Raw genomic sequence first — 12,580 nt, 5'->3', positions numbered from 1 at the left:
AGAGGAAATCATCGTGGTGGACATTCTTGTCACAGTCATTTTGCAAATGAACATGGCAATATGTTTCTTGCAAGTGAAGAATTCAGACTGATACAATGCACCTAGACACTGATTTCAATCCCAAAGAGAATTTCAGCTATCAAGTCGACCAAGTGGAACAGGATCCTTGGTACATCGACAGCGGTGCATCATCTCATATGACAAATCATCAGGAATGGTTCATAGAAATGAAGCCATTAGAAGGACAAAAGAATGTCATCTACACAGTAGACAATACACCGAATCCGGTTCAAGGGACAGATGTTATCCCTATGAACAATTTCACTGGTACAAAAGGATTAGTCAAAGATGTGCTCTATGTTCCGAAGCTCAGCAAGAACCTTTTGTCAGTAGGTCAAATGATGGAACACAACTACAAAGTCATCTTCGACGGTGATGAATGCACTATCAGAGACAAATCCAAAAGAGGTCAGCTAGTAGCAAAAGGTGTCAAGGAAGGACGCTTATACAGGCTGCCAACTACAGTACCAGATAAGCATGCCATGTCCTATCTGCAAAATGGCACAAGAGATATGGTCATGTCAACTTCAAGTACTTGTTAGATCTAAGGAATCAAAATATGGCAATTGGGATTCCGAAGCTACAGTTTCTTGGAAAGGTTTGTGAAGCATGCTGCTTCGGCAAACAAAAGCGAACCAACTTTGTCAGAAGTACCTCTCGTGCATGAGGTATTCTTGATTTGATTCATACAAATGTATGGGGTTATGCCCAGACCCGCAGCATCAATGGTTCACTTTATTACTTGACCTTGATCGACGACTACAGCAGATATTGTTGGGTCTACTTTCTGAAAGAGAAATCTGAAGTGTTTTCCAGATTTCAAGAATTCAAAGCCATGGTAGAAAACCAAACAGGCAGAAAGATCAAGGTCATGAGATCAGATAGAGGAGGTGAATACATGTCTTTAGCATTCATGAACTTTTGCAAAAATCACGGCATTTGAAGACAATTCACATGTGCAGATACTCCTCAGTAGAATACAAGAGCTGAAAGGAAGAATGGGACTTTAGCAAACAGTGCTAGAGCAATGCTTAGTGAAAAGCATCTTCTGAATAAGTATTGGGCAGAAGCAATAGCTACAGCTAACTACTTGCTTAATCGGCTTCCTACCGAACCGATACAAGGTATGACTCCTTATGAAGCATTCACTGGACACAAGCCACGCATTGGGCATCTCCGCATATTTGGTTGCATAGCATATGCCCACATACATGATGATCATCGTAGGAAATTGGATGCGAAGTCATGCAAATGCATCACGGTTGGCGACAGTGAAGAAAGCAAAGCATACAAATTATATCATCCCATCAACCGCAAAGTCATTATCTCCAGAGATGTAATCTTTGATGAGGAATCAGAATGGAAAACCTCACCTACACAGGAGATAGAAGCATCGACTTCACAGTCATCTACAGAACAGGTTGATGAAGAAGAGCAAGAATTGCCAGCAACACCCCAAGCAGTGCCACAGCAGCTCAAACAGTCTACTAGGGAAAGCAGACCACCAGCTAGATTGACATATGCTCAGAAAGGCAAAGCAATTCAGGTGGAAACCACCAACTATGCTCTTATGACTAACATCATGGCTACAGAAGAGCCAGTGTACTTCGAAGACGCAGTAGACAAGCCCGAATGGCAAACTGCTATGAATGAAGAAATGGATGCTTTGTATAAAAATAACACTTGGGAATTATGCGGCCTTCCACTAACAAAGAAGGCCATAGCCAACAAATGGGTATACAAAGTGAAGTATAATCCAGATGGCAGTATTCAGAGATACAAAGCCAGATTAGTTGCAAAAGGATTTGCACAACAATATGGTCAAGATTATGATGAGACTTATGCTCCAGTAGCAAAGATGGATTCCATACGGTTCTTGATATCACTAGCGACACTCAGTAAATGGAATGTGTATCAGCTCGATGTCAAGAATGCATTTCTCAATGGTTATCTAGACGAGGAAGTCTACATGCAACAACCAGCAGGTTATGTTGAACCAAGAAAAGAGAACAAGGTTTGCCATTTCAAGAAAAGTCTCTACGGCTTAAAACATGCACCCAGAAGTTGGTACAATAGAATTGACCAGTATTTTGCTGATCTGGGATACATGAAGTCCAATGTAGATCATACTCTCTACTACAAAGTTCAAGGGGAAGATATTACTATTGCACTTTTGTACGTAGATGATCTGATTGTGACAGGAAGCAAGGATAGCTTCATTAGAAAACTAAAACAAGACTTATCTAACACTCCTTCCAGTCCTTGTGCTTCTTGCAAAAACCTCTTTTTCATAAAATAGCTACAAGAAGAAAGTCTAGCTTCAAGTAGCATGCTTAGAAATGCATACAATAACCTTGGCCTACATCTAGAACCACAAGAAATCAAGCTTTACAACAAATGTGTAAAGTCTATCAATGCCAACAAATTGCTCGAGCTATTCTCAAGCTCAATGCTGCAATTCAACAAACCTTCTGAATATGTCTCAAAGTTCTTTCCAAGCCTCAAAGCTCTTTATCTACTATTAAGAATTTGACTGAGTTACAGAAAGCAAAGTTGCTCAGTTTCTTGAGCTCTACATGGCTAGAATCATGGATAATTCAGTGGGAATCTGACACACATACACACACACAAAGAGAGAGAGCCTAGTGCCATGACATTGGCTTTAATGTGTGTGTGTGTGTGTGTGTGTGTGTGTGTGTGCGTGTGTGTGTGTGTGTGTGTGTGTGTGTGTGTGTGTGAGAGAGAGAGAGAGAGAGAGAGAGAGAGAGAGAGAGAGAATGGAGGAAAGGAGATGAGGAAGAAGAGAAAAGGGGGGGGGGAAGATAGGGGAGTCCAAGAGAGGGGAGAGGAAACAAAGGGGAGAGAGAGAGAGAGAGAGAGAGAGAGAGAGAGAGAGAGAGAGTAAGCTCGCCATTTTTGCACAAGCTCGCCAAAACATGCTCACCCAACAAATGCACCCCCACAATTCATGTTTGAAGTTTGCTTCATTATAAGTTATCTCAAGTTTCAACTTCACGTGAAAAAATAATTTGAGTGGTCTATTTTCAAGATATGGACAAGATTCATGCCAATCCTTAAACGTGAAGGTTTTGCAAACAAGTTTTTCTTTAGCTTATATTTGTAATCCAAGGATGTACGGAGGCATATGAAATCTCAATATCCTATGTTTGACTGTAGAAGCCTTTGTCTTCACATGTTTCTTTTGCTTTTAGTGTTCTTCCTCTTGGCTGTCCTTTCCTCATGCGAACCCACGTCAGAAGCCTTTCAATGTTCGTGTCTTCACACCTTTCTTTTGCTTTTAGTGTTCTTCCTCTTAGCCGTCCTTTCCTCATGCAAACTGAGGAGAGAAACTATCACACAATAATTTTAATTATCTAAAAGAAGAGGTTTTCTATAGAGTATGTGAATTGATGGTCCTTGTTTATAAGTTCCCATCGAGCTATTTCTTGATAGGTTGTCCATGTTGGGATATTGTAGTTTCTTGGTTGTCCATAAAACAAGTTTGGAAATGCTAATTCTTCAGAGAATTTGTATTTGAAAATGCTCAGTGGAAAAGCCTTCTGAAGGAGCTACCACAATTGTTTTGTCCTCAAAGTCAACAACTTATTGTGTAGTGTATATACCATGGACGAACGTATCTGTATGTACCTCATCTTCAATATCAACACACTCGTCGATGTTTATCATTTTTTCTTATTGTCTCATGTTGTCTTGCAGGTTAAGTATGTGGTCTTGCCATAGTGGATTTAATTTAACATTGTTTCCCTTGTACAATGGTGTTTCTAGGAGTTCTTTTAAAGCACGTATAGTTAATGTTGGACGAACAATCCCACTCATGTAGTTTGATATAGTTGTGCAATTTTTGTAGTGGTCATGGAGTTGTGTCTTCTAAGTAGACAATAAAGTTCTTCCTCATCCTCGGTTGTCCATGTGATATACACTCGTGTTGCTCGTTTTCTTGTCAAAGGAACAATCACATGGTCTTGATCTAGTAGGATGTGATAGTAATTGCCGTGTGTTGAACTCTTTTGTAGAAACATTGTTTTGAAGGTCTTAAGATCGTATTTTAGCACCTTAAATGACACATTAAATGCTGTTGAAAAAAATTGCAAGATCTAAAATAGCAACAACTTTGAATTCACTACACTTTCAATTAATCGAAGAACATTTGGACTAGGTAATGGTTGATTGCTATGGTAGTTCACTGATAACCTTTACCATGCAGATGATTGATTTTGTTCATTGTAAATGCTAGTATAAAGTAAATCAAAAAGCTGATCAAATGGACACTGCTTGAAGAAAAACCAATGCAATGAAGAACATTTCTATTGAAGGGATACTTTCGCTTAAATTCATTAAGTTGGATGATGTCATACTTCTATAAGTGTGTGTTCTCGTGATCCATTTTGGAAATGTTTCTGTACTGTGAGTACAATGACAAAGTTCAAATGCAATCTCTTGCAGAGTGGATGGATTGCATCTTCAATCTTATTAAAGCCAAGCTTTTATTTTCAATTTCATCTTTAGATGAAGCTTGTGGAAAAACTAGTCCCTACTGTAGGGAAGGTCCATTGAATATAATGTAGCAAGGGACCAAAAATTCCAAAGTGCCATAGTCTTTGCAATGTGTAGTTCAATTAGACGTCCTGTGAAATATTATAGAATTTTGTGCGAACTCCACACATGCAGTGGAAGCTTTATTTGATAGCAAAGTAGTATCTTTCTCATCGACCAATCTGAGATCTGATGTCCCACTCTTTCATTCTCATGTTCATATTCAGATAAACGTTGATGTTGCAACCAAAGTAAAAGATTGTAATGAAGATTTGCTAGTGGAATAAAAAAGGAGGATGACATATTTTCATATAAGGAAAGTAATGAATTAAATACAGCAAACAACATAATGATGATCAGGCCATGCATCAATAGCTTCCCATATCAAGAAAATTCTGAGTTTCAATATCATTGCCTTGTCATGTGGGGCATAAGATGCCCCACATTGCCATAAGATGCATCATTAGCTTTCCATGTCAATAAAATTTTGAGTTTCAATATCATTGCCTTGTCATGTGGGGCATAAGATGCCCACACTTTTTGAACTTCAATAAAGATCCCCATCTCTCCCTATCTCGAGATCATCAATTAAGCATCTATGCAGCGGCTTAGTCCAAAAGCTCCGAGATCGTACACATGTTTTGATAAATTTGTGATTGGCCAACCATTAGGTTTATGCCATAATATTTTGGTCAAGGGGGGTAAACCAGAACGAGATATCTAGAATAAAAGAGGATCTTTTTATGCTGAAAGTAAGGTGAAACTAAGATGACATCGTCAGCCAATTATAACAGCAAAAAGGAACATCACACTTGTCATCATCAACTATAGAAAAAGTTCCCACAAGAGGAGTGTGAGGTTGAGGCTACTGAATCAAATTTTGGAAAAGGAAGTGAGTAGACTTAGAAAACAAAAAAAGAATGATCAGGCCAAGCGTCATTAGCTGTCCATGTCAAGGAAATTCTGAGTTTCAAAATCATTGTCTTGTCATGTGAGGCATAACATGCCCACACTTTTTGAACCTCAGTAAAGGTCCACATCTCCCTCTCAGCAATTGAGCATCTATGCAATGGCTTATTGCAAAACCTCCAAAATCATACACATGTTTTAATACATTACTCATTGGGCAGCCACTGTTGACCTTGTTGAATATTGCTTGCATTCACCTTGTGATAAAGAAAAACAATCTTCTATCCGTGCTTGTAGACATAGGCTATGGGAGGATAGCAAGAGTGAGCTAAGTTATTCAGCAAGGTGTTGATCTACCGAGACTCTTATGCTATGCTACTCAATCCTACATACTAGATCAACAAGTGAGACAAGGACCTATGTTGAGTCCATGAAGGTGCTCTGTTAGCATCAAAGTGGTGATCTACTAAGGCTTCTGTCCACCCTTAAAAGGCCTTTAGACTCTTTTGTGCGTGGCTAACTTAATCTGGCTGCTGCTGCCATGCTAAGGGCTGAAGGTAATCCAAAAGGGATCTTCTTCTCGCTGTGGCTTTTATGCTCTACTCATGAGAGCTAGAAATTCCTGCAAATACTTGCTGTGGACACAAGTTTTTATGCACAATACAATGACAAAGCATTTCATCAAACAAAAGAGAATAGTCAACATTTCGGTGGTTAGAAAGCCACTTATTGTAGCACAACTTATTGAAAAAAGGAGCTGAAGCAAATGGCTCTGTCTAGTGCATGCCATCATCACACATTGGGCTCAAGTGCTATGATGGATCGAGCATTGTTTATAGTGAAGGCGCCACTAGGCTTGATGTCAAGGAGAAGCGAACAAGTTTGAATGACACTAGTGAAGTGGAGCTCTAAGAAAGGAGTGTCTATGCAAAGAACATCAACATGGTTACCACGAATGTCCACAATGACATCAGAAGCATCTGCCACAAAAAGATCCGACCACTGAGACAAGGGATCTTCACTACGCATTGGACGGAGTCACATGTAAAGCAGTATGGATGACTAGGCTCACAACTAACTTGAGCACCACCACATGATGCACAATGGTAATCAATAAGTTGCACATTCAAGTGTGTGAAGTGCAACACTCCTGTCACCTACAACAACGAACAAAGAAACTCCTAGAGCAAAAACAGTGTAAATATAAGAAAACCTTAAAATTTGAAAATGTTGTACCTTTCAGCCATAGCCCAAGTCAGAAACCTGACTTGTGAATGCTTGTTGCAGTTCGGGACTTTTTTGACCCGCAAGAATATCCGCTAAAATAGTAAAATTAAAAAAACCCAATCCGTTTTTACCATGCATGTAGGACACATTCCTGAGGGTGTACATGACAATACCCTCTTCATGATACTCTTGGATTAGACGTGACAAAACATTATTACGTTCTCCAACAAAGTGAAGCTATAACAGAACATTTAAACGATTGAAATAAGTAGTCAGAAGGAGATTGTTGTGTTTGCAACATTAAGTATGACAATTTAACTATGCTCACAATGGCTCTATCTCCATGTAGGGGGCCATCAGCTATCGTCAAGAAATCTGCATTAGCCTTAATTATGCCAAAAGCTATGGTACCAACAGCTGTGGAAATAGTTCCTCTAGCTGTGCAGACAATCGATGATGCCCATAGCAAGCAATTATGGTCTTAGGGAGCATAGTGATGACACCATCAAAAGGTTCTCCTCTAATCACATTTATGGTGGCATCTACATGGAGGGAAAAGCAGGAATTCCCACCTTCACCAATAGCCTTCTTAACAATGCTCGCACCCTCAATTTGGTAGGAGGAGTCAATCACTAGGCCATATCTATATTGGGGCACATATACTTGTGGCACAACCAAAGTGACAGTGTCACAGTTATCATTGTCAGAGTGAAATTAGCTCTCAAACATGTGGGATATGATGCTTCCCTAGCCTTATAAGTCCCATATTTCACCACCAACCTCCGCTCAGAGGCAAATCAGAAGCGTATAAACTCGGACAACTCCGCAATTCATAGCAATGGCAACGAATTGCCTTGCACAAAATTAGGTGGAGTAGCAACTAGTGTTGATGTGTTTCACTGTGGTGCTCAGAGAGGAGGCTCACTAATGGACCCAACTAAAGGTTCACTAAAGGAATTAACTTCCTTGAATACCTCCTTCTTACCTTTAGATATTTTGCTTGCTGCAAGCATGTATGCATGCGCATTAGAGGGGCATAAAATGAAAAACACTCATCCTCACTCTTCAAAGGTTATTATGTGACTCTATGAAAGCCGTAGTTGTCACTACTCCTGCCCATGCCCAATGGGTTTGTACTTATACAAAACCCACACACAAATCTCTTCTCGAAAAAAGAAAGAAATGAAACTTCAAAGCAAACATTTGATGCTGTAAAAAAGGAAATCCCATTTCAAAAACTATAAATTCATTGTAAAAAAATATCTGATCAACATATGCATTTTAAACAAGATCTAAAGCATCATGAATGTCCACTATTTGAACTAAAAATCCAATCTACTGGAGATGACAACAATTCTTCAAGAGGAATTCCTCTTTCTCGTAAACATTAAAACAAATGGGAAGACCGGCTTCTGACGCATGCTACCACTGACTTGTCAATGCACAAATTATACTTGCAACAATATGCACTCAATGTATGATTAATGTAGAAAATACTTGCGAAGAATAGCAAGATTTTGTGCAACTATTACTACTTTTGCAATCTCGAACCTATTGCTACTATAGAACATGCAAAATTGGGAGAATCTAACATATAGCTACCTTCTGCATATACGCTTCCCTAGTAGCTACAAGGAAAGCTTTGCGTAGTGACTTTGCAAAACTAGGTTTCTTGATTACACTTGCCTTTGACATGCCTCCAATCTGCAATGCCTTGCAATACGGAGTCATAACCATTGGAGCACTCGAGGAAGAAGTATCCTCTACATAAAAAAAAGGGTGCAGCAACTACCCAATGGCATAAGTTCATAGGGATATAAAAAAATACTAAAGAATGATGATATTAAAAGTGGAAAGTGGTAGGGCAACCTGTACGGAGATGCTCCAAACTTAGCAATTTTCTACGTGCACAAAATATTTGTAGTAGAAGTAGAGATTCTCCTACGTGGAGCAGATGTCAGAAAGGGAAGGCTTTGTGCATACAAGTAGACAAAGAAACTCAACATACGAACAAAATAAATGCAAAAGCACCCTCCACCACAAACTGGATTGTCCTACCTACAAAGAAGACATGGACGGAATAGAACTACAATGTAAAGATTATTAATACAGCATAGCAACTCCACAATATGAAAATTGTTCACTCTCGAAAGTGAAAGACCTAGGAATATACCTTCAAAATTGTTCGTGGGAAACTTCAAGGACTGCCCCAGATCCTTCAGGTAGTAAGGAGCGACATGCCTTCTATAAGGATTAAAAAGTGCTTATTTGTAAAACACCCTGGTGGCGGGAAAAAGGAAATAAATGTAGCTCATGAAAAAAATGGTATGCACTCATCCTTAAAGACACTGCTCCCCTTATTCGTAAAACACATTCGTAAAACACCCTAGCGGTGGGAAAAAGGAAACGAATGTAGCTCATGAAAAAAAATGGTATGCACTCACCCTTAAAGACATTGCTCCCCTCATCACAATAAATGTCTATGTCCTCCATACATGCTTTGCCCTTCCAAGAGTCCTTCTCAATGTGGGGGTTAAAGGTCACTGTGCCTTTACCCCGGTTATGTACAATACTCAAACACATATATAAATGAATGAAAAAGAAGATTAGGGTGGTTCTGCACCCACCAAAACTTGTGTGGCTCTCTGTTTCTCTCTCTCCCTCTTCCGTTCTTGCTTTCGTTGAGAGCACTCTCAAGTAGTATTAAAGCCCGGGTGATCTAGCTGAGCGTGCGTAAATGCTTGAAGCTCAGCAGCTCTGTGGGAGGAAGGAGAAGCTCTGTGGGAAGCTTTGTGGGTGACTTTACTTACATCCAAGTGTGTAGAGACCTTGGAGGAACCTTTGGAAAAGTCACTTTGGTTTTGCGAAGTGGTTTTGAGAGCCTATTAAGTGTTTTCAAAGAAAAAGTCGTTTTTTGAGCTTTTCCCTATTCCGTTCGATGACAGAGACTCCGTATTGACTTGTAGAGGCAACTATTGCTTGCTTTTGGTGTCCACTTCACTTCAAGAGCTTGGAAACACCTTCATTCTTGAATCTGGGATCATTTCATTGGATTTTTGACTTATTGTGTCAGTTTCTGCGTTTTTGTACCCGGGCATTGGAACTCAAGTTTGGAGCAACCATTTGCAGATCTGTCAGTTCCGGTGGACTCAGGAGGTCCTAAAACTTCTATGTTGCTCATCATTCGCACTCTGGTGGAGTTTACAAACAGCTCTGTTTCCAAAAACGTTTTTCAGTCCGTGTGTTGGACCCAGTGATTGAGACCACGGTTTCCAAAACCGTTTGTCCCATTGCATTCCGAACACCCAAAAACCCCTACCTGTTAGTTCTTACGCGATTCGGTGGAGGATTTTCAGAGTTATAGATCTCTATGTATTCGATTTCATCTCTCTGTTATGCATTTTTTCATTCTAAGGTTTTGAAACCTTAGATTTATGCCACATGGCAGTGGATAAGTGTTGACTCCCATTTCTCACTCATCGGTTGGGATTTTGGAGTTCCGGTAGAAGAGAGATATTTGCAGATTTTCTTGCTGAGTCCGATTATGCAATGGCGCCCATGTTTTGAGGCATCTCAGGTTCTATTTTCAGTAGCGGTCATTACCGTGGGACTATGATTTCTTGAGCATACCTTATGTAGATCACTCCGATTGCAGTTTGAGCAGTGTGCACTCATTCATGGTGTGCATTGGGTTGCAATGGATGATTTATAGGCCATTTGGATACATTGTGGTTCTTATTGGATGCGCTGATAGGCCCAAATTGCCTTGTGGGATGCTATTTTTATGGACGCTTTGCACATGGATGCTATTTTATGCTGAGGGACAGCTTTGACACATTGCAAGTGATGCACTGATAGTGCTATGCTCTCTTGGATGAGATATTATTGATGCATATGGTAGTGGATGGTGTTTATGCTTGAGTCATTTGGCACTTATTGGCATTTTGGATTGCCATTGCAGTTGGCATTTTCTTTTGGGCCAGATTTGCTCATATGGATGCATAGTATATGCACACAAGTCAGATGCATCTTTTGATGCTTTGAGCTTTGAGTTTTGGTGATATTTCACTCTATTGTGCCATACACATTTGGGTGCACCTGGTATTTGGTGTGTCTCTTGTAGGCACTAGCATTTGGGATTTTTGCTTCATTTGCATCATGGCATCCTCTTCCATGTCTGAAAAGGAGTTTTTTAGCATCAAAAAGTTTGATGGGACAAACTTTTCTTTGTGGAAAGAACAAATAAGGGATGTGCTTATTCAAAAGAAGCATATTAAACCCTTAGCAGGGATTGAAGCTAAGCCTGCAAATATGTCTGAGGATGATTGGAATGAGTTGGATGCATTAGCAAAATCTACTATTAGACTTCATCTTGCAGGCTTAGTTTATTTCACAGTAGTATAAATGAGTAGACTGCGGAAGATTTGTGGAAGAAACTATGTGCCACTTATGAAAAGGAAACTGCCTCTAATAAAGTTTACCTCATGAAGAGGTTGTTTGAGCTGCAAATGAAGGAAGGGGTCTCCATTGCTTCTCACTTGAATGAATTCAATATTATTTTCAGCCAACTTCAGGCTCAGAAGATGAATTTTGATGCGACACTAAGGCAATATTTCTCTTATGTTCACTGCCATCCTCATGGGATACCTTCCGTACAGTTGTCAGTAACTCTGCACCTGGTGGAGTACTGAAATTTGATGATGTTGTGGGTAGCTTGTTGGCCGAGGAGATTAGACGGAAGTCTATGGACGGCAACAAGCAGGATGCAGCCTTAAATGTGCAAAGGGACAGATCACAGTTTAGGGGGAAGTCCCAAGAAAGAGGGAAGTCTCGTAGCAAATCCAGGGCACGGAACATTGAGTGTTACCACTGTGGCAAGAAGGGCCATATGAAAAAGGATTGCTACAAGCTGAAAAGAGAGCAAAAGGATAAGAAAAAGAATGCAAATTGGGGTGCAAATCAAAAGGAAGAGAGTCCAAGGGAGGACAAAGCAAAAGTGAAGATCAAGGAGATCAATGCAGTCACACATGATAGTGACAATGACGTTCTCTTCATGTCTAGTTTATATGTAGAGTTGCTTACCACTTCAGATGATGCATATTCCCAGGATTGGATTTTGGATTCTGGTGCTTCATTCCATGTTACTCCCCATAGGGAATGGTTCTCCACTTATGACAGTGGAAAGACAGGTTGTGTGCATCTTGGAAATGACTATGCATGTGACATAGTGGGAGGAGGTGACATAAAGTTTTCTTTTGCAAATGGGTCTGCATTTATTTTGAAACATGTGAGACATGTGCCTAAGCTGACCAAGAATCTTATTTCAGTGGGTCAGCTAGATGATGCTGGTTTTCACACCACTTTTGGCTTTCAGAGTTGGAAAATTCAGAAGGGCTCTATGCTTTTGGCTAGGGGTGCCAAGTGTGGGACTTTGTATCCCTTACATGTATCAGGGGTATTTGATCATGTTGTTGCAATAACCGAGTAGCCAAGCACTTCTTTGTGGCATTGCAGGTTGGGGCACATGAGCCAGAATGGAATGAAACTCTTATGCCGTTTGGGTTATGTACCGCATTATCGTATCTTCCGACCGTACAGACAGTTCACTGGTACCTTCTTCGATGACATAATTGTCTTTTCTAAGTCCGAAGAAGAGCACAAGGAACATCTTGCTATAGTGTTTCAAGAGCTGAGAAATCATCAACTCTATGCAAACACTCTATGCAAACAGCAAGAAAAGTGAATTCTTCCTGGAAGAAATCCATTATCTGGGGCATATAATATCCAAGAATGGGATACAGATGGATCCAGCAAAAATCTGTGCGATTCA

This window comes from Dipteris shenzhenensis, chromosome 3 (assembly GCF_047967505.1).
Source record: "Dipteris shenzhenensis isolate YYH24624 ecotype China chromosome 3, Dip_SZ_1.0, whole genome shotgun sequence".
In the NCBI taxonomy this organism is placed as follows: domain Eukaryota; kingdom Viridiplantae; phylum Streptophyta; class Polypodiopsida; order Gleicheniales; family Dipteridaceae; genus Dipteris; species Dipteris shenzhenensis.
This window is presented reverse-complemented; position numbering follows the sequence as displayed.